General features: G+C 36.7%; 1 pseudogene; it reads right to left on the reverse strand.

The window, feature by feature from the left end:
- Positions 1-6149: 6149 nt before the first annotated feature.
- On the reverse strand, positions 6150-7039 carry LOC120248158 (annotated as a pseudogene).
- Between the last annotated feature and the right edge of the window lie 15050 nt (positions 7040-22089).

Here is a 22089-nt window from a genome sequence, read left to right on the forward strand (position 1 = left end):
TGCTAAAATTGGAAATTTTTTTTTAGCAGGTGATCAGGTTTATGAAACTATTTTACACTTGTTGATCATTTATCATTTTGTCTTCATTCTCAGGCAATTCCATTTTTATCCATAGAAAGTTAGTAAATACCTATTAACAACTATTTTATTATTTGCACATTTGTGGGGATTATTTATTAGTAACTTTGAGAAATCCTTAGTTTCAATATGAGGAATTGTTTGAAATTAACATACGTTGCAAATGAAGATAAATCAGATATAATTGAGTGAATTGGAATCTTGCCCATTCTGTTCTCGTAATTCTTTCTTCCTCTCTTCCGTACGTTCCCCTTTCTTCCTTCATTAGGATAAAAATTATTTTCTTTTGAATTTTTCATTAGTGTCACTGAAGAGATTTCCTAATGTCTGTGCCACTTGTATTGCTCTCCAGAAATCTTTGGCCTATTTGGAGACCATGTTTTGGAATTAATAGTGCCATTTGTTACAAGGTTTTTAAAATGGTAATGCAGATGGCTGGAGTGGGCAAACATGTATCTGTGAAACATGAGATTTCCACAAATTGCATTAGAAACAGCCAGGGTGGTTTTCCAATCTCGAAACAATTGTTAATTGCTTTTCCCACCTCAGTAGAGTTTCAAATAAAAAAAATTTATGTAAAATATTCAAAACTTGATATTTAAAATGATTTTTATTTTGCCAATATAGGAGATTTCTAGGTGATAAATAGTAATATTCTGGTAACTTGTATGTTTTCCTTTTGAGGAAGTATAGATCATTTGTGATGGTTATGTCATATCTATATGATTGTTTGCACATATAGTCTGTATCTGTGCACAAAAAAATCAAAAGCTTCTACATGAGAAAGTTGTCAATTGATGTATTAATTCATCAAGCAATGTTTCTTTTTATTTTTGTCCAAATTGAGAAAATTCCACTCTTTGGAGAGGACTTAAAAATTAATGCAAATTACAAGAATTTTGAAAAGATGCATAGGAAACTGTAAACAGTGTTTACCTCTGTGGAGTAAAACTGCAGGGTTGTTTTGGGTAAAAGGCACTTTTGATTTTTGCTTTTTGCCCTCTGAACAGTTTGAGATTTTTACTATGAGCATTTTACTATTATAATGAAATAAATTAAAAAGTAATCCTGGTGTGCTATTGAATTATTCCAGAGAAGAGAAAACATCATATGCGCTAACCCTTTATTGGCCTGCAAGAAACCAAGCATAATTATATTTTAATTTGAGTAGTTGCCATTTGGGGAAGGTTTGCAGAAATCTGCTTGCAAATCAGGGAATGTTCTTTCATGAAGACACATGTGGATTTCATATCGAAGGACTTCTCTCCCATTCCCATTTCCATGCTGTACTGGAAATGATATTTTTAGAGGCTGTGTCACATACAGCCTATACCTCAGTCAATATAAGTGATATTGTCATTTAATATTTATTAGTTTTCTGGTATCTGCTCTAGGGGAGAATAAAGACACCCCCCACACCCCCCACCCATCTGAGTTCTTAGCCGAGATCCCTGTGGTAAAAGCCAGACTGACAAGGGAAAAACAAACAAATTTATTAACACGTACAACTCATGAATACGTGAGAGGGGCCCAGGAAAAAATGAGTAACTCATAGAAATACTGTCTTAGTAGAGAAAGGGGAGGAGGAGTACAGTCCTTTTAAGGGAGAATAAATGATTTTTGGAAAGATGAATGTGCCCTCAATAAAATAGACAGGAGGTATGATAGATTGTAAAAGTTTCCTGGGTGTAGAACGGACTTCCAGGCTTCTCTCTTGCGGTAAGAGTCAGTCCTTTCTGGTTGATGAAACTTCTGGGTAGATTCAGGACAACTGAGTACCTTTTGGAGAATCTGTCTTTAGACAGATAAAGGGAGTTTAGAGAAAGCCTCTCCTGCCTTTGCTATTTTTCAAGTACCTACAGCTCAAAATAATGAATATGCCAAAGTGGCATATTTTGAGGTGGTATATTGAGCTACACTTGACTGCCCTAGAGGATAACCATGATTACTTCACAATTACATAACTTAATATCCTTTACTAGAGGCTCAAGATCAACAAAATTGTGAAGAGAACTAACTGTGGTTCTTTAGTAAACAAAACCTTATATCCTAAGGATTTTTTACTCTTGTACCTAATGTTAGTTTTCTTCTAGATCCAGAGATCAAATTTTAACTAAAAATAACATATGGAATATTTTTAGTGTTATTTAAAATTGTTGGTGTCTCTAGATTAATTAATGTAATAAATATAAAAGGCAATAGGTAAAAAAATTTAAAATATATCTAGTTCAAAAATCTTTCTAATATGTAAGGAATAATTCCAAAAGAATGTGCTATTGAATTGGATTTTTTACAACGCACATACATTTTTAATTACTATCATGGAAGGATTCTGTATCTAGTCTCCAAATTTAGAAAGCCATCAGTGTTGGATCTAAGTTCACATTCATTAATAAAAGCTTCAGAGCAGAAGATTGATAGCATTAACAGAGAACACTTTCACTACAGAGTCAGTGTAATCGCTGGGTAGACTTCAGGACCCAAAGAGTCATCTGCAGATGTCATATTAGTATTTAGTCATCATTAAAGCCTGCATCGTTGTATCATTGTTCTGGTCTTGGTATTCACATGACTATACTAGTAGTGCAATGTGTTCTCCATTGAGGTTTTTTTCTTTGTCTTGTTTTGTTTTGCAGGTACATCTATGGTGAAGGAAAGTCCTATGTCTCTGAATTTGTCTTTCAAATATTGTTACAATATTAAATGCAATGGCATCTCATTTTGTGACACCATGCAATCTATTAAAAACTTTACATAAAATGAGCATCTCACAATCAAGGGATATAACCAGTTCTATGAAAGTATTTTATGTTGTGCTTTTTTTTTAAAAACTGATCTTACATTTCAGATCTCTTTCAATTATTTTCATAATTGTCTATTTTCTCACTTGGAAAGTATGTGAGAAATAGGTCACATTTTTAAATATGGAAGAAATGCAAAGCCTATATTTCACATTTGAATGAAAGTGTTAAAAATTATCTATACTTATTTTGGTGCTGATATTAAAAGTATGGTTCTTCATATGCATGATCATTATCTGTTCTCACATGGACTTTGTATCTAAATGATTTTCAAAAATACTAGGGGCATAGTATGAATGAAGTTATGAGTCATACTAAAATGGCCCTGAATTAATATAAATGAAATGTCTCCAATGCACTAAAGTTAAACCACTGCATCTGAACTTATTCCCTTTTCTGCCTGATTCTCAAGGTAACTATTATCTTGAACTTGCTGTGTTTCCTTTCAGACCTTTTTATTCACTAGTCAGAGTGCTGTTATTTGGAGTCCCAAACCCCTTAAAAGAGGTTAGTTTGTAATAATTTTTTACTAAGGTTGTCACCTGTATCTGTATTTTACCTGGAAGTTATTTTCTCTGAAACAATAAAATCTTTTTCACTCTGCTGGGTCTCTGCCATTAAAAAATATGTTCCTCAGAGGAAATAGAAGCTTGAAAGTTATAATTTCAATAATTTCCTTCTTCTTTAAACAAAAGCAAAAAATAATTACTTGCTGAATTGTAGACTCAATTTCTAGTGTAGGACTTACATAAATCTATTTTTAAAAATAGACTTTATCTTCTCTTTTGACAAAAGATAATACATGGATTATTTTTCTCACTATTATTTTCTTATGTAATATTCAATAATTATAATCTTTATAAGGTAATTCAGGAAAGAGGTTTCAAGATCATAGCTTTTCCAAGCACACACACACACACACACACACACACACACACACCCTTAATACCCGATTTAAAAATGGCTAGGAAAAAAGAATTTAAACCCTTCTGTTACAAACAAGCTATTTGTGAAGAATTTCCCACCAAAAGCATTCATATCTTTCTGTATCCTCTCTTTACCAGTATCCAGATTTTTCATGTCTCCCAGAAAAAGATTTCACAATCATCAATATGATCAAGATACTAAGGAGAGATATGAAAGGGAGAAGCCAAATTATCCAAATACAGTATTTTAGAGCACAGAATAAAAACATTTAAAATATATATATATATATACAGGTATATTTTAAAGGTATTGTTCTGCAGGTAAATACTAAAATATGGCCTACCCCACAGAAAAAAATGCTTTGACCCAGTAGTCTATATTCAGAATGGTGGCCAACCAGATCATGTGCATAACCACCAAGGATAATCAACTCTGGTTGCCTAGCTATAATGATAACATCTCAAACTTGAGTAGTGCTTTTACAATTCACATAGTTATATCTCTTATAACATAATAAAATAGTTTTAGTCTCCTTTTTGCAAATGAGAAAACAGACACTCAGGGAGATTAAATGTGTTCTGTGGTGTCACTCACCAACCAAATGGCTGGGCCACGCCTGAACTTGTCTAAATCTAAATGTTTGCTTTTCCTTCTATCCATGCTGTCCAATCTTGTGATAAAAAGGGCAAAGTCCCCATTAATGATCTTGCAGGTGCATTATTGGCAAGGTCTCTGATTCCTGGGATTTGTATTTTTAGCTCTGTTGTCTTCATCTTCTCAGCCATGGTTAGTTACTAGTTAGTTTTATCTGATCTTGTGCTGCCCTGTCTGTAGCAGCAGGGAACTTAGCCCTGACTTTACTTCCTGAGTGGAAGGTGGGTCACGAGGTCCACCCAAGGTGTCAGATCCTGGACTTATATGGAAGGGAAAGAAAATGATTAATGTGATTAGGGCTTCTTCCCATCTGTACTGTATAGACTGCTGTGACTCAGAATTCTCGTCTACTCCTAACCCTTGTTTTATGGCTTGCGAGAATTCCACCACTCTTGCTTTTTATGATTACCTGAGAAAGAATAGAACTAGTTCTAGAAGTAGAAGGATGAAGGTTGAAAGATGAAGATCCTTTACCTGAGAGGCAGTGTAGTGTAGCAGTTAGGAGCTGATTCTGGACTTTGGTTCTACCTCTGGCTCTGCTGCTTTCTAGCCCTGTGACCTTGATGTTACTTAATGTCTCAGTTTCTCCATCTGTACAATGGAGATAATAATCATAATCATAAGACCAAAGAATAGATGAACAGTATTTATGAAGTGTATATAAGGGTACTTGACACATAAGTGTTACATAAATATTGGGTATCATTTGGCATTGAAGAATTTCTTCTGCAATTAAAAAAAAAGTGACACAGCATATCTTTATGATGCCTAAGGATAATGTTCAAAGCTTTAGTGAGAGCACCTTCATGTTGAATATACCTGGATTATTGCTGGAACAGGATTATTAGGTATAAATTAGAACCAAGTACATGTACACAATCAGTGAATATACGTAATGGATATCATTTTGCAGTGGCTGAAACAGTGCAAAGGAAGTGTTGGGGTAATGATTTATAAGTGGTTCATTAGGAGAAACCTCTCTACTTCAATAAATCCCTCAATCGGTAAGTATGTGTTGGTTTATGACTTTCAAAGGATTGTTAATTTATCATGCTAAACTCACATGGCAGGAAATCCAACAGAGAAATCAACTTGGTGATCCACAGACTCATGAAAGTCTAAATGAAAGGGTGGTGTTGTAACAAATTACATTTTTTTAAAGGAATCCTAGCTCTATCTTTCTGTTTGCTCACTCATCTGAGGACCATGTGAGAAGCAGCATGCTGTGCTCACCATGCTGAAGGGAAAGGACATAGGTTGGCTTCTTCCCTCTCTGAGTTTGAATTCAGCTCTGCTACATGCAAGATGTGGTTTAGACATTTAAACTTCCTCATTCTCAGTCTCCTTACCTGAAGAAGAATTAAGAGATAATAATACCTACTCCATAGGATTACCTTACTAATTGAATAATCTATGTGAAGCACTTAGATCTGTGGCCCATATAGTTTAGCTCTTTGAAATGCATTGCTTAATGTCTGTCTGAATGCAATTTCTGTCCTATTCCCAACATAGAAAGCTTGGGATCATCTTTGATTTATTATTTTAACTCTTAAATCACCCCTACCCTATATTCATTTGTTTTGCTAGGGTATTGTTAGTGATAGCTCTCTAGTCCATCTTATAACAAGTCTGTCATTTCTTAGGTTTTTCAAGTTTATTTGTTTTGAAACTGTTTATTTTCTGTCAACCTTATTTCCATTTTGTGTGCCTTTGTAGAAGAGCAGTGGAAGACCACTTAGTGGTTGCTCCTGTGCATTCAGTGGCCAGGCAGAGGGAACTGAACACCAGTCTTCAGTAGCAGGCTGAGTGCTCCAGTGTTCAGTAGGGAACTGCTGAGTAGACCCAGAGGACACCAGCATGCCTCCAGACCAGTCTTCCACTTCAGGTTGAGTCCAGTGAACTCAGGCGCTGGAGCCGTCCATTTGCCCTGAAATTTCTCCTTGGTCCCAGCTTTTTTAGCAGGAGCCTGCTCTTCCTTTTCAATGTATTCAGGATCTCTGTAGAAGTAGAACTCAAGTGTGCGCAGGCATGGTGGACACACATGGGCATAACTTCCCGGGCCAGCCTCCACCATAACAGACCCACCGAGTGAGCTCCCTTGTTGCAAGGGATGGCAATGTCCGCATAGTGCAGAGGAGAGTGCGTGTTACACCGAGCAATGGTAGGCAGGTTAACATAAGGCAGCTCCATGAGAGGCTGGTGGTCAACCCTGGGAGCAGTAACCACCAGAAGTCTGAGCTCCCAGAAGGCTGCCTGGATGTGGTTAGTGAAAGTTCCAGGAGTGAAGCAGCCACAATAGGAGTGGCTCCAGGAGCAGCAGCAAGCGTCACCACAGCTCGCTAGCCAGTATTCCTGGATGATATGGCATTGACATCAGCTGGGTCAACGATGGCTCGAGCTGCCAGCAGAAGTGTCTCCCAGGCTCTCTTCAGCTTTATTTCGGTACCATCACTTTTCCTTTTGTAGATGTACTGTTCCATTTGGAAGTTGAGGCTGGTGCCGCCAAAGTGGGCTCCTGCTGCAAAGAATTTGAGGACACCCTCCTCCTGCATTTGTAGGACATCAAGGGCTCCCGACATTGTGACAGTTTCTAAGTTAGGACGGGAACACAAAATGCCATATGGACCATTCCCTGGGTAGTGCGGGAAGCGATTGCAGCAGTTTTATGAGCTATGACTTTCACTCCGAAGATAAAAATCCAGAAAAGGTTCGTTGTATATGTAACTTAAATTTGGGTTTCCTTGTATAATGCCATCTTCCCTCCTCCTCCTCTCTTGTCTCCTGCCTACAGCGGCATTTGACATATTTGGCTAGGAGAGACAGGCAGCGGGAAGCTGGGGGTGGTTCTTTGCAGGAATCCTCTCCTTAATCCCCCAAATCTATCTTTTCTATCAGTTCTGTTGTGCTCCAGGTTCGTGCATATACAGGAATTGACGACAAGGCAGTGCCATCCCATGCTGTGCTTCTGACTAGTGTGTTTATCAGCAGTCTGGCAGCCAGACCTAGGGACAACCATACTCGATCTGCAAGGCAGCGAACAGCCTCTGACTTGGGCAGTGGCATCCAGCAGCCGTGCCCTGGGATTGTGCTAGGTGCTCAGGCGGCCAGCATGAAGTCCAAACTTACTGCTTCTCCTCTTTTTTTGCTCCCCCTGGATGTTATATATCCCACTGCCTTTGCTCTGGTCCCGATGCCACTTTTACCAACCATTTTACCTCATTGTGTTCCCCTTCCAGAACAAGCTAATCCCAGTAGTTATTGAGTCAATTAATCAATCAATTGATTATTCTAAATAATTTATCCATATATATAATACAAATAAACTGGTTTTGCGAAGGGATAAAGCCAAGAAAACCATTCAGAATCATTTACCTTCCAAAGTACACAACATAGAATACTTTAATTTTTTAGCTGTTCTGATGTATTAAAATATAATGCTGATTTAAGGCAACAACACACAGAAATGATAAATCAATTAATTTATAAAGACAGTTGAAATGATCTAGATAAGGACAGCTGGTCTTAGATTCAAAGATAAGTTTATAAGGGGGTGACCTGGTGGCTCAGTCTGTTAAGCAAAGATAAGTTTATAAGGGCCAGAAAAAATTGAAGTCCCACTAAAATATTAGCCAAGAGTCAAATGTTTCCTTCATTGTCCAAATTTATATACAAACTGGTGATATGAGGTTGATGGCATTTATGGGACTGAGGAACCTCAGAAATCTTTAAGATGGAGTACACAATTATATTATAATATATAAATGTATCAAACCAACATGTTGGATACCTGAAATGTTACACAGTTATATGTCGAATATAAAAAAGATCAGACACGTAAATGTTATTTGTAAACTGAGGTAAGGTGAATTTTATTTCTGGTAATCAGTGCTTACAGATATATTTACTTATTATACATATGTTTAATTTAGTAGTAGCAGGGGATAAAGTGTTCTTTGAATTGTACGATATTTATTTACTTATCTTGCAACTTATACATTACCTAAATTCTAACTTGTTCTCCGGGCTTACATTGTGGCTAATGTGACTACTTCGGTCAACACTTGCAAGGAAACTCCACTGAATTAAAATCGAGGAACAAAAGTAGACAGTGAGTTTTTTCCTGATTGCTATACTCCTTACCTTCTGTTGGACAATGAAAAGCACATTTTGTGTATTTGTGTATTAATTTGTTTCTCCTGTAATCCCAGAACAACTTTGTGATTCTGCATAGAGTTTCCTTCTTAGTGTCTCCTTCTATGCCACAGAAGGGGGCGTACAACCAAGCAAAATAATCAAAGGCCTTCTTGTGAACCTTTTAGGTTACAATTATGGGAAAAGATTCCTTTAATCTTGGGCTGTGAACTTACGAGAGGAGACAGAGCCTGGACTCTGTTGGGGGCAATGAGTCTAGCTTTATCCTTGTAAATATTTACATGGTGGTTCGCATGTGACAGCCATTTTTCTGAACAACGTGCATACTTTCAATATATACCATATTAACTCAAAATCAATGATAGATTTAAATGTAAATTTAATTTATAAGACTTCTAAATAAAACCATTTATAAAAAAACCTTGTGAATTTCAGTTAGGCAATGATTTCTTATATACAATGCCCAAAATACTATCTATCTATCGTCTATCTATCTATCACCTATCTATCCATCCATCCATCTATCTATCATCTATCTATCATCTATATATTCTATCTAACAAACTGGATTGTCAATATTAAAAATTTCTGTTCTGTTATAAATGTTAAATAAAGATACTTAAGAAATTAAAAACTAAAGTCATAAGAATTGGAAGAAATATTTGCAAATCATATATCTGAAAAAATGCTTGTATACAAATAACGTCTAAACAACTCTTAACTTATAAAAAAAGCAAATAACAACAAAAAAGGTTTTCTTTTTTAATGTCAAAAGATTAGGACAAACATGTCACCAAAGAAGACATATAGATGGCAGAGCAGCATGTGAAAAGATGTCCATCATCCTTACTCATCTGACAAACCACATGGATATATCTCTACATATCTACTAGAATGTTTTTTTTTAAATAAAGTAACAACTCCAAGTACTGGCAAGCATGCAGAATAACTGAAACTTTCTTATATTAGTAAAATAAGTGCAAAATGGCACAGCTAGTTTGGAGAACCATTTGGCAGTTTCTCTTACAGGAAACATTTACTTACCATATGACCCAGAAATCCAACTTGGCATTACTCAAGTGAAATGAAAACCCATGTCTACCCAAAACCTAGTAGGCACATGTGCATAGTAGCTTTATTTGGAATTACTAGAACTGGAAAAAAAATCCAATGTTCTCTTACTGATACAGATATAAGCAAAGTGTGGTACACTCATTAAATGGAATACTGCTCAGCAATAAAAAGAGTGAAGAACTGATTCATGCAAGAAGACAGATAAATCATAGTAAATTATACTATGTGGAAGAAGTCACATTCAAGGCTATATACTGTTGGATTCCATTTATAGGACCTTCTTGGAGTAGCCATCATATTGCAATAGGGAACAGAGGTATAGAGTGGGGAATGATTGATATTAAAGGGAAAGAATTTACTTTGGGGAAGAGGTGACAGACTGTTCAATGTTTTGATTGTGGTGGTGAGTCCATGAAGGTGGACTTTTGTCAACATTCACAGAACTGAACTTAAAGGGTAAATTATATTGTATATAAATTATATAATAATTTTTAAGCTAAAGAAAAAAGAAGAGGACATTGGCCTCACTTAGGATTCATACCCATACAACAAAATTTCATGTTGTCAGGTGTCTTGGCTTTGTACAGAATGGCAGGGAGGTGTGGCTTTGGGGGGGAGGGTGCTTTATTTTTGTTGGACACAGTGTTGTGAGAGAGGGAATCACTTTGTACTTCTATGTGACTATATACTAATGGATTATTTACTTTTGTATATACATGTTACAATTGGCATTATTAGAAGTATATAAAAGCAAAAAAAAATATTTAAAAAATCAAACATGGAAGCAATCAAAATTGTCTCAAACTATAAAACATATACCTCAAGCCTAGCGAAATATGGATGAAATCAAGGGAAGAGTGCAAGAAAAAACACCTTTGTCTATGGATTTTGAGTGGCACAGAGAATTCTATAAAAGCAGTAGCAAGTGATAGAAACTTATTATTTCTCACCTGAAAATGCAATATCAAGAGATGAATTCCAAATGACCTCACAAAATGACTGGAAGGATAGGTGTTTGTCACCATGGTTCATTGGGTCCTCATCCCATTTGCTGCAGAAAGTTTCTCGAGTCTCAAATAAGGATAATAAGAAACACACTTATTAGAGGATCCAGCCCTACCTCACTTCTCTTCAGATTCTTGTGGAGTCTGGGTGGGAGTATGCATGTGTTTAGGTTTGTGTATGGTTTCAGATGGAGTGCCTGTTACCAGTTTCTGTCACTGGCAACCAAGAGAATCCTGATCAACACAAATTCGACTTTCATCCCATTTTTGCCAAGATATTTTTTTCACTCTCCAAATCCTCACTCTCCTTTAGGACTTGTGATTTTCTAAATAAAAAGCAAAAATGTTCTGCATATTTTTGGCTTATCTTCCCATCATATTCCCTTCCTAAGGCATTTTTCTCAGGACATAATAAAAGAAAAAAATGAGGAAGATACAGGATGAAGAAAATAAAGATTAATATCTCAAGATACCATATACTCATAATTGTAAGACGTTAAAGTGACTACAAAACAAACCTAAAAATAAGTATGCAAAACTGTAATGTATGAATGACAGCTTGCGTTAATACGAAAGTATGCTTTTTCTTGGGGTGCCTGGGGACTCAGTTCAGCTAAGCGTTAGACTTCAGCTCGGGTCATGATCTCAGAATTCATGGGTTCGAGCCCCACGTTGGGCTCTGTGCTGACAGCTCAGAGCCTGGAGGCTACTTCAGATTCTGTGTCTCCCTAGCTCTCTGCCCTTCCCCTACTTGTGCTCTGTTTCTCTCTCTCTCAAAAATAAATAAACATTAAACAAAAACAGAAAGCATGCTTTTTCTTAAATATGAAGACTTTAAGGAAAGGTCACTTCTCCTAAATTAATCTTTAAATGTTTTGTTCTTGGGTATGGAGGAGAACTTGAGGAAATGCTATTAGATTCACCTGAAAGATTAAATGTCCAAGAAAAAAAAGTAAAGTTTCACTATCTCAATTAGTTTTTAAAATTCTTATAATCACTGTAGAGGAAATATAGCTGAATACACATGGGGATTTAGTAATCGATTAAATATAAGACTTTATTTTTTATCTATTTTATTTTATTTTTAAATAATATAATTTATTGCTAAATTGGCTAACATACAGTGTATACAGTGTGCTCTTGGTTTTGGGGGTAGATTCCTGTGGTTCATCGCTTACATACAACATCTAGTTCTCATCCCAACAAGTGCCCTCCTCAATGCCCATGACCCATTTTCCCCTCTCCCCTGCCCCTCCCCATCCACCCTCAGTTTGTTCTCTGTATTTAAGAGTCTCTTATGGTTTGCCTCTTTCCCTCTCTGTTTGTAAATATTTTTCCCCCTTCCCTTCCCCCATGGTGTTTGGTTAAGTTTCTCAAGATCCACATATGAGGGAAAACATATGATCTGTCTTTCTCTGACTGACCTACTTCACTATTTATGTAAGACTTTAAGCTTCTAACTTTTAAGGGTACAAATTTGAAACCATAAAAAAATCAGAGAGAAGAATTACAGAAAATCTTTGAAGGGATTGTTTCCAAGTAAGAAAAACCTGAAAGTGGAAGCTTTCTAAGGAAACTTTGTTTTGACTGCATACAACTCAGAAATCTTTAAAGTATAGGGAATATTATAAACAACATAACAGAGAAACAGGAGAAACAAATACTTATCAATGTCAACTCCCCAAAATTTATCTGTGAATTTTGGGCTAAACGAATAAGAAAATGAATATGCTAGCAAGGGATGCTCTAGTCATTGTGTTATTTTGTTTTGTGTTGTTTTGTTTTGGTTTTAAAAGCACTCAACATTTATTGAAATAAATGTGAGGTTACTTGTACAAATTTTTTGTCACACCTCATGGCATATAAAAATGTTTTTCATGTTTCAATTGTCTCTACCAGGTCATGCCAAACTTTAATTACTTTTTAAGTAAGAGTGAACTAATTAGTTCAAATATAATACCCATAAGATCTAATTCTAGAGGATCCAATGAAATGGGAATGATACACTGTTAAGAATTACATTAAAGCCATTTATATTCTGGAAACACAATTCTAAAATAATATACAAAAGTTCAATGAGAGCAAATGTAGCCTCAATTAAATAACAAACTGAACTAAAAGGACACAACTTGGAATGAATTTAAAGAGAAAACATATCCAATATCCCACTGTGCCTGTGGATGTTGGGGGTGTGATGCCTGTTGTAAACATGATTCAAACCTTCACATCAGCCTCCACCCAGGGACCCTCATAGCCCACCCCTCTTGCTCCCCTGGGGACCTGAGGATGCAGAGATGTCATGACCCTGGTGGGTCTCCACTCTGGGTCTCATGTGGATAGCAGGTGCTATATGGTCCCCTTGAAAAGGCTGCTTAGGAGCACCTGGGTGGCCCAGTCAGTTAAATGTCTGACTCTTGATTTTGGCTCAGGTCATGATCTCAGGGTCATGAAATTGAGCCCTGCATCAGGCTCTGTGCTGACAGCGGCTCTGTGCTGACAGCATGGAGCCTGCTTAAGATTTCTCTCTCCTTTTCTCTGCCCCTCCCCTGCCCTGCTCCCACGTTCTCTTTCTTTCTCTCTCAAAAGAAAAAGAAAAAAGGGAAAGAAAAGGATGGCTTTAAAATTCCAATCAGCTTTTTTGTTTGTTTGTTTGTTTGTTGTGAAAATTTTCTTTCCCTAGATCCCTTGAGCTTTTCCTTGGTCAACAGAACTGCTGACCAACTTTCTTGTGCTATTTGCTCCATGAACAAATAATGGTGCTTTACACAGAAATAATGGTGCTTTCCATATATTTTTTTCCTCCAGGTATTTGGCCATCTTCTGTAGGAGTCAAGGGTTTGATGCTTAAGGCTGATGTTTTCATATACTTTGGAACGTTTCTCCTTCTTTTCTAAGCATTAAATTCTCTCCCCCATTGATTTTCTGTGAAGTTGCATTTCCCAGATGTTCAGGGTATAGTTCAGGAGTATCTGGGATTTCAGCTGAAGCCTTTGAACCTCACTTTAACTGTGAATTTTGACATTGCTCTGGATGTAGTTTTTTGATTTGAACTCATGCATTTGGTTTTCCTTCTGTACTTTAAAAATGTCCCTCATTTTCCTCTTGCAAGTTTTTTAAAGGTAACATTTAAGTTAACAGCATCAGTGAATTTCTTCAGGTAGACACCTGGCTGATTATCTTGGCCTCCATTTCCTGATTCACTCTTTCTTTCCAATTTCCTGTTGCCATCAACACGTGAACTTTAATAAAGAGAGCAGATGAGTTTATCACTTTCAGCACAGATTCAACCTTGGAAGTTAATCGGCTCTCTTAACATTCCCACCCTGTTACCTTATGTGTTGAAGTTTTCAAACATCTCTTTCTGTTCCTTCTGCTTTGCCGCCCTTTCTGACCATTCAGTATCTTCCTGGGCATAAAGCTTTAGGCTTTCCTGACACTGGACATGTTTAAAACCATCAACTATTTTTTTCTGATGTTCTATATTCTTCTGAGATGACTTCAAGGTGTTTGTGGGTTCAATCACGTGGAACTGGTGGGATTTTGATCTCTCTTTGAGTGACTATGTCCTGCAAGATCAGCCATCTCTACTCCATGAAGTAAGATTTTAGGGGACTTACTTTCTGTTCTTATTTGAGGAAGTCTACTGTATCCTCCAGGGAAAAGGTGGACCTGTTCACCTCTTTACTGAGTAGAGGCAAATATAGTGTTTGTAATTCCAGAGGGCTGGTCTCTGCTACAGGTGACTCGAAAGCTTCAAAGGCTTCTGTAATCAATCTCATTTTCTCACTGATTTTATGATACATTTTAACTTGGGCAGAAAATCTTTGGCTGGCTTATTCTGCCTCAAAGTACACTGGTATTTTACTGTACAAACAATCAAAGCAGTACATGACAAAATTTTCAAGGAAAATTGAAATGCACTTAAGCCTTGTGTCCATAATTCAGACAACAGCATCAGTGCACAGTTGCCCCAGCACTAGCTGGAAGGACATTTCTGTAGCCTTCAGGAGTCCCTCCCTGGCCCCAATAGGTACCTTGACTCTGCCTCTGACCATTAGCTTATGGGCTTCAACTGCCTTCCCAGTACTCTGTGAGTTCTACCTCAATCCATCAAGTCCTGACAACCAGGACGGACTATTAGGGAGGTTGGAGGAGGGGTCCATATTAAAAAGGTATTGTTCTCTAACTTTGTTCTGGAACTGCACAAGCAGGAAGCAGTTTTATTTGTACAGTACACTGGGGGAAAGGCCAATTATAGGCAAAACAGGCTAGCCCATAAAGCATGAGTGTTGTAGGCTTACCTGGCCCTGCATGAAGCCTGGAAGACCCCAGCTCTGCACACCCTAACCAAACTAATAGCACCGACAGTGAATAAGCTCATCTTTCCAGTCCAGGTGTTGTCCCTTCAAGAGCTTCCTGACCTGTGGCTTCCAAGTTGTAAATAATATTTGAGGAAAGCAATGCAGATTTTAAATTATCTTCCAATAGAGTATCTTATTTAAGATGACTATCCTCTAATATGGACCATCCTATGAGGTTCTTATATCTTTTAACCTCTAACCTGAAGCCTAGACAGGTTAAATGGCTTGTTTAAGGACAAAAACTTTTCAGCTGCAGAGTTGGATTCTGAATGAAAATCATCTGATTCCATGTACAGTTAAAATATTTTTTTTTTGTAGTGTGGGGGTCCCTCAAAAAATTAAAAATAGAACTACTCTATGACTCATAAATAGCACTACTAGGCATTTATCCAAGGGATACAGAGGTGCTGATGCATAGGGGCAGATGTACCCCAATGTCTATAGCAGTGCTTTCAACAATAGCCAAATTATGGAAACAGCCTAAATGTCCAACTGATGAATGGATAAAGAAGATGTGGTTTACATGTATAATAGAATACTACTTGCAGATGAGAAAGAATGAAGTCATGCCATTTGCAACAATGTGGATGGAACTGGAAGGTATTGTGCTGAGTGAAATAAGTCAGCCAGAGAAAGACAGATATCATATGTTTTCCCTCATCTGTGGATATCGAGAAACTTAGCAGAAGACCATGGGGGAAGAGGAGAGGGGAAAAATAGTTACCGTGAAGGAGGCAGACAAACCATAAGAGACTCTTAAATACAGAGAACAAACTGAGGGTTGATGGTGAGGGGCAAGAGAGAGGGGAAAATGAGTGATGGGCATTGAGGAGGGCATCTGTTGGGATAAGCACTGGATGTTGTATATAAGTGATGAACCATGGGAATCTACCCCCCAAACCCAGAGCACACTGATTATATTATGTTATCCAATTTGACAATAAATTATATTAAAAAATATTGTTCGTGCTTGTTTCCTTAATATGAGTACCTCCCACTCCCTTCCCTTTTTTAAAACAAGGACTTATTAAACAATTTCTAAGGTCCAGTTAAGAAAAATAGTTTATAATCCCTTCATTATTCCTTTTTTCTCTTATTATTAAAGCAAAGTGGCAATTTTTTGTAACATGTATTATTTACCCATTTACCTAGCTAGCTTAATGGAGCAATGAAAGTTGTTATGAGTTATTACCCATTTCTTCATTACTTTTAGCTACTAGATCTCAGGAGGAGCATGGAGCAACATTTCATTAAATTCTAACTGATAACATGCTTCTCTTTCTTTTCAAAATTTAGTTCAGAGGAATATGTTCAAGAGAATCTTTTTAGAAGAAATTGGAATAATTGTTATAAATAATTTAATATCTTGAGATAAATTAATTTTATTTTTCTTGAGTGTAAATTTCTATTTATTTTTGTTATAAATAATAAAGTATTTGGAAGGAGAGGATTTTTATTTTCATGTTTTTATTTCTCCCATTTGCATTTGTAGGTCTGATAGAAGTTATTAAGTCAAATAAATTATTACTGTTGAGCGTTTTGTTACTATGGTTTCAGACCTCCATTTTTTATTAATAGAACTCCAGTGGGGGATGAGCCTGTCTTACTTTAATAATTTACTTCTGTTTAAATTACCAGACACATCAAAAGCCATAACATGTAAAGACTGTAACAGAAACAAAGTCTGAATTTTCAACCAAATAATGCTTGATCCCTTTTTTCTCTTCATTGCTCTCCAAAAACGAAATCAGTGATAATAATAAACCCCAAGGAATACAATTTGGGGCTTACTTTATTAATGCAGAAATACACCCTCATACAGAAAAAAAATCCTTATTTCCAATGGAAAAACAAAGTTGAATTGTTCTAGATTTGATTCATTTAGGATATCCTTTCTCTCTTTTACTTCCTTAACTATATTCATGTTTTTATCCGTTAGTTTCAAACATCCCCAGGGCTTCCAGCTCCCATTTCCTTCCCAGGATTTTAAGCAATTTGAAGTCAGCCTTTCAGAGAATATGTCTTATTTCCCTTTTGTAGTCTCTCTTCCCCTGGACCTATCATATCCAGAAGTTCATTGAATGTCTACTGAATAAACAGAAATGTCAAACTACTCCCCTGAAACTAGAGCATTTTCCTTACATCTTAGACCATATCTTCCACTTTTTCAAACTGAAAACAAGACCAACCGAAGCATAGCATGGGGATGGTCAGGAGGAGTTTAAGAGGAGGGAGTGTATCAGTGGAGATCCCTAAAGCTTGCTCTTGGGTGGAGCTTACACCTCCCTAAAATATAGGATTTAAGTTACTTGCTGTCCCATGGAACAGGGTTTCTGTGCCTTTCTCAGAAATTGTCCCCTTTCTCTTTCATGCCCCACTCAGGTAATGTCATAATGACATAATAAAAGGTATAAGTATTTGACATTCAATTCTGCAAGGGTTCTTTCATCTTTCCTTTGTCTGATTAATTTATCTTTCCATTTAGTTGGAAAACAATTCTCCCAGGAGAGGTAAGTTTATTCTGTGGTCTTTCCCCTCTTGTATGTGTGTGTGTGTGTGTGTGTGTGTGTGTGTGTGTGTGTGTGTGTGTTTTGTGTGTGTGTATGACTTTTTTTATTTTAAGTATTAGATGTTTTAGGTAGTTGGTCTTCTCTAGTTTGCTTTAATTTTATCTCATTAACAATAGAAAAGTAAGATCCCTTTTGTTTTTATACTCCTCTCGAAGCAAGGTAGATGTTACTAGAATAGTAACTGAATAGGACTGAGTACGCTTAGTTTCCAGGGCAGAGAGGTCACGGGCAGGAGGAACCTCTCTCCAACCTCCCAAATGTTTTCCACAGGGAATTAGTGACTCATAACTTTTGGTCATGGAGTTTATAGTACTTAGGTATAGATTAATGGAATGTTTTTCCAAGTGACTGCTTTCTTTGTCAAATTCCATTTTTCAAGAGAGTTATGTGGTACAAGTCATTTAAATTTAAATTTTCAATAAAATTCCAAAAATTACAAGGCAGCCCTTCTCAGCTGAATCCACTTATTGACCCAGGTCATATCTAATTTGGCTTTGTAAAGAATAAAGTAACTGCTATTTAAAATAACACTTATTTTTCAATAATGCTTTCATCAATGAGAAATTCTGCAACTCACTTTAATAAGCTCTTATGTTAAGTAAACAGAAAGACATTCAGAAGAGCTAAATATACTTTCTTACTGTCAAGATATACAATTATAGAGGAGCTTATTCTTCTGCAAACACAATAATTAATTCAAATTAAACTCTTGGCAACTCTTTCAAAATGGATGTGTTACATGCAGTGTTGTTTTGTTATATTCTAAGGAGACTGAGATGGAAAAAGAAAGATGAATTATATTTTAGAATATAATTTTGTAAAGCTATAAGTGTCTACTGGTAGCATTTTTTCTGTGCATGATTTTTTTTAAGTTTACTTATTTATTTTGAGGGAGAGAGACTGTGTGAGAATGAGTGGGGGAAGGGACAGTGAAAGAGGGAGAGAGAGAATCTCAAGGAAGCTTCATGTTGTCAGTTTACAGAGCTTAACGTGGAGCTCGAGCTCACCATCCATGATATCATGACCTGAGTTAAAATAAAGAGTCGGTCACTTAACCGACTGTGTCACCCAAGCTCCCTGTGCATGATTCTTAAATATACAAATCAATTAAATTTCATAAATGTAGATGCCTGTAACCACTGCATAGATCAAGATACAGAATATCTTTAGCACCTCAGGACCTTGTCTTATGGCCCTCCTCATGTCAAGTCACAAAGGTAACCATTATTATAACCCTTATCATCATGAGTTAATTTTTTCTGTTCATGAACTTTGTATAAATGGAGTGATACACTATTTCCTCCTTTGAGTTTGTGTTATCTTGTTGAACATTATGTCTATTTTATTTATTTAATTTGTTGCATGTAGCAATGGTTTGTTGTTTTTTTCTATTACTGAGCAGCATAGATACTGCACAATTTATTTATCCATTCTACTGTAGATGGGCATTTGAGCTTAACTCAGTTTTGAACAATTATGAGTAAAGGTTCTTGTACATATCTCTTGGTGGGTATAAGAACTCATTATTGTTGAGAACATTCCCAGGTCCAGACTTGTTGGGTCATCAGTATTCTGAGTTCCACTATATAGCCACATAATATATCTTTTTTTAACTTTATTTATTTAGTTTGAGAGAGAGAGAGAGAGAGAGACAATTCCAAGCATACTCTGAATTGCCAGCACAGAGCCCAACTCGGGGCTTGAATTCATGAACTATGAGATCATGACCTGAGAGCAAACTAAGAGCCAGTATCTTAACCTGCTGAGCCACCGAGGTGCCCTAGCCAAATGATATTTCAAAGTGGTTGTACCAACAGACATTTCCACTTGCAATGTGGAAGTTCCAGGCACTCCATGTTTTTACTGTCACTTTGTATTGTTATTTTCTTGTTAAACAATCTGTTGTGTGTACTGATATATTATTGTAGTTATAATTGGCCTTTCCCTGATAATTAATGTGTTGAGCATATTTTCATATGCTATTGACCAAACTATTTGCCTTTGAGAGCCATAATTATGCAAAAATTCCATTGGCCTTTACTCTTCTTAGTACCTCTTAATATTCTTGTCATTGTTTCTTTTTTGTTACCTTTTGTCAACCTAAGCCTAGATTTGCTAAACTTAAAAATCACTGTGTCATGGCACTTGGGTGGCTCAGTCAGTTGAGTGTTCGACTTCGACTCAGGTCATGATCTCACAGTTCATGAGTTCAAGCCCCACATCAGGCTCTGTGCTGACAGCTAGCTCAGAGCCTGGAGCCTATTTCAGATTCTGTATCTCCCTCTCTCTCTGACCCTTCCTCACTCGTGCTCTGTCTCTCTCAAAAATAAATAAGCATTTTTTAAAAAATCACTATGAGATGGACCTTCTAATATTTTAGAGTGCAGGAATCAAAAGTTTTAGAACAGAAAATGACTGTCTTTGTGCTTGCAGTCTGACTCTTGTTAATTTTTTTTTAATGGGAGGCTTGGGCCTAAATTTAAATTATCTGTTGCCAATAATGACAAACAGTAAACATAAACAAAGAAAATAATTGCTTTGTTTGCTTTCCTAATATCATAAGGAAAATTCTGTTGATTTATAAGCCACATTAGAGATGGTGCCTTTTTTTTTCTTGTCATGGCTAAATATACATTATTAAGATTGGAATGAGTTGCTTTTAGACATAAAGAGTTCCCATCACTAAATATATTCAAGCAGAAACTGATGACCATCTGCCAGAGAAGAAGAATAAATTTTTGCACATAGTATTTTAACTTTCCTTCAGACTATCAGGTATTTTAGTTCTAAAATATGGAAAGTCTTGACAGCACAAAAATTTCAATCACATGTTTTTTTAAGATGCTCACATTTCATTAGCTTACTTGATCATAACAGATACTCTGAACAGCGCATTGTAAAAATTTTATTTTTATTGTACAGATGAAGAAAACAGGGCCCTGAAATTGTCCCATCTGGTTAGTCTATAAAGTGGCAGAACCTGGAAGAAGTTGCACTTTCCACGGTGCTGGTCCTGTTTTTCAGTCACCACATCTCTGGGGCTGGAGTTTATAATCTCAGAGAACAGGAGAAGCAAGTCAACTTACGATGTAGGTGCAAGGGTTTACTCATATGCTGTTCATTACATACACATTCACATGCAGGATTCATAGGAGAGGGGATATATAGTGTTGGATGAGATTGCACAGGGGACATAATGTAGGATAAAGTTGATAAGTGGTAGCTGCAATAAGGTTTTGGGTTAACGTGAGTATCTCAGGAGCCTTGGGAAGGATCAGGCGGATAGTAAATACAATGAATGTGCTATTAAGAAAAGATGAGTGCACAGATGTGTATGGTCAGGTGAATGACATCCCGTGAGTAAAGTATCCCATGGGCTGTGTATTGTGGCCAAAAGTGAGACACAAGGTGAAAGCTGACTGGACTTGGGAAATTCTCAGAACACGTGTTCTGCATGCCTTTTCTCCAAGGTTACAGAGAATGTAAATATCAATGATGAATCCTTAAAAACACAAAAAATTGGGGAAAAAAGCAAAAGCTACTTATGTTTCAGCTAAAATACTGTCTTTATAGATTTTTAAATCAGTTACTTTGTATCAAAAATTCCCAAATCTTAAGTATAGGCTTGGCAACATAATGAAATATATTGGGCATTATGTTCAACTGTAAAATTCACTTTTCCCCGAGAAACTCTTATGTGCTGTGTATACATATTGAAAGCCAGATGGAAAATCCTGTCCATTTTTTTTATTGTCTTCGGTGTGGCTTGTGTTTTATCACTTGCCAAGTCCTGGCCACCTGTGGCTCTGTTTTGGCAGCTCTGTGTTTAACTGGCCAGACATTTTGTTCACAGGAAGGGCCTCCTGAAGCCTAACTAAAAAGCAAGTAATTCACATGACCAAGGCTCTGATAATAAGGATTTGCTGAATACATAATTTGACGTGTTTTGCTTTGAGCAGACACACCATCCAGTGCTTTTGTTGGCATCCCTGCCAAAGACTTTTGCACACAAACAATTAGTAGCAAGTCGTTTGATTTTCCACACAGGAAACCCAGTACAGAACAGTCAGTCCTCTATAGATATATCTTCTTTTCCTATTGTTTTCATTCTGTTAAACTGTAGACATTAACACATTAGTGGACCAATTACTGGTCATGGGACCTTAGAGATGTAGTGCTCATAGTCCCAAGGGTCTCCCTAAACTTAGTTCAAAGGCCCTTCAGAATCTCCTAAAGTACAAGACGGGCCAAGATGACTCAGTAAATAATCTGACCAATAGTGTAGAAGCAACAAATTGATTAAGATGCTTAACTGGCTAGTTCTTCTAGAAGATTCTAAATGGTGCCATATTTTCATCTATTTTTGATAGTTTGAAAATTTTCTCTACCTTTTAAAATGTACTTTAAAATGTACTCTTCTATACTCTGAACCCTTATGCTAAATGTGGCCTGACGTCAAACACAGAAT

The sequence above is a fragment of the Hyaena hyaena genome, unplaced genomic scaffold, assembly GCF_003009895.1.
Source record: "Hyaena hyaena isolate Hyena2069 unplaced genomic scaffold, ASM300989v1 scaffold_569, whole genome shotgun sequence".
Lineage (NCBI taxonomy): Eukaryota > Metazoa > Chordata > Mammalia > Carnivora > Hyaenidae > Hyaena > Hyaena hyaena.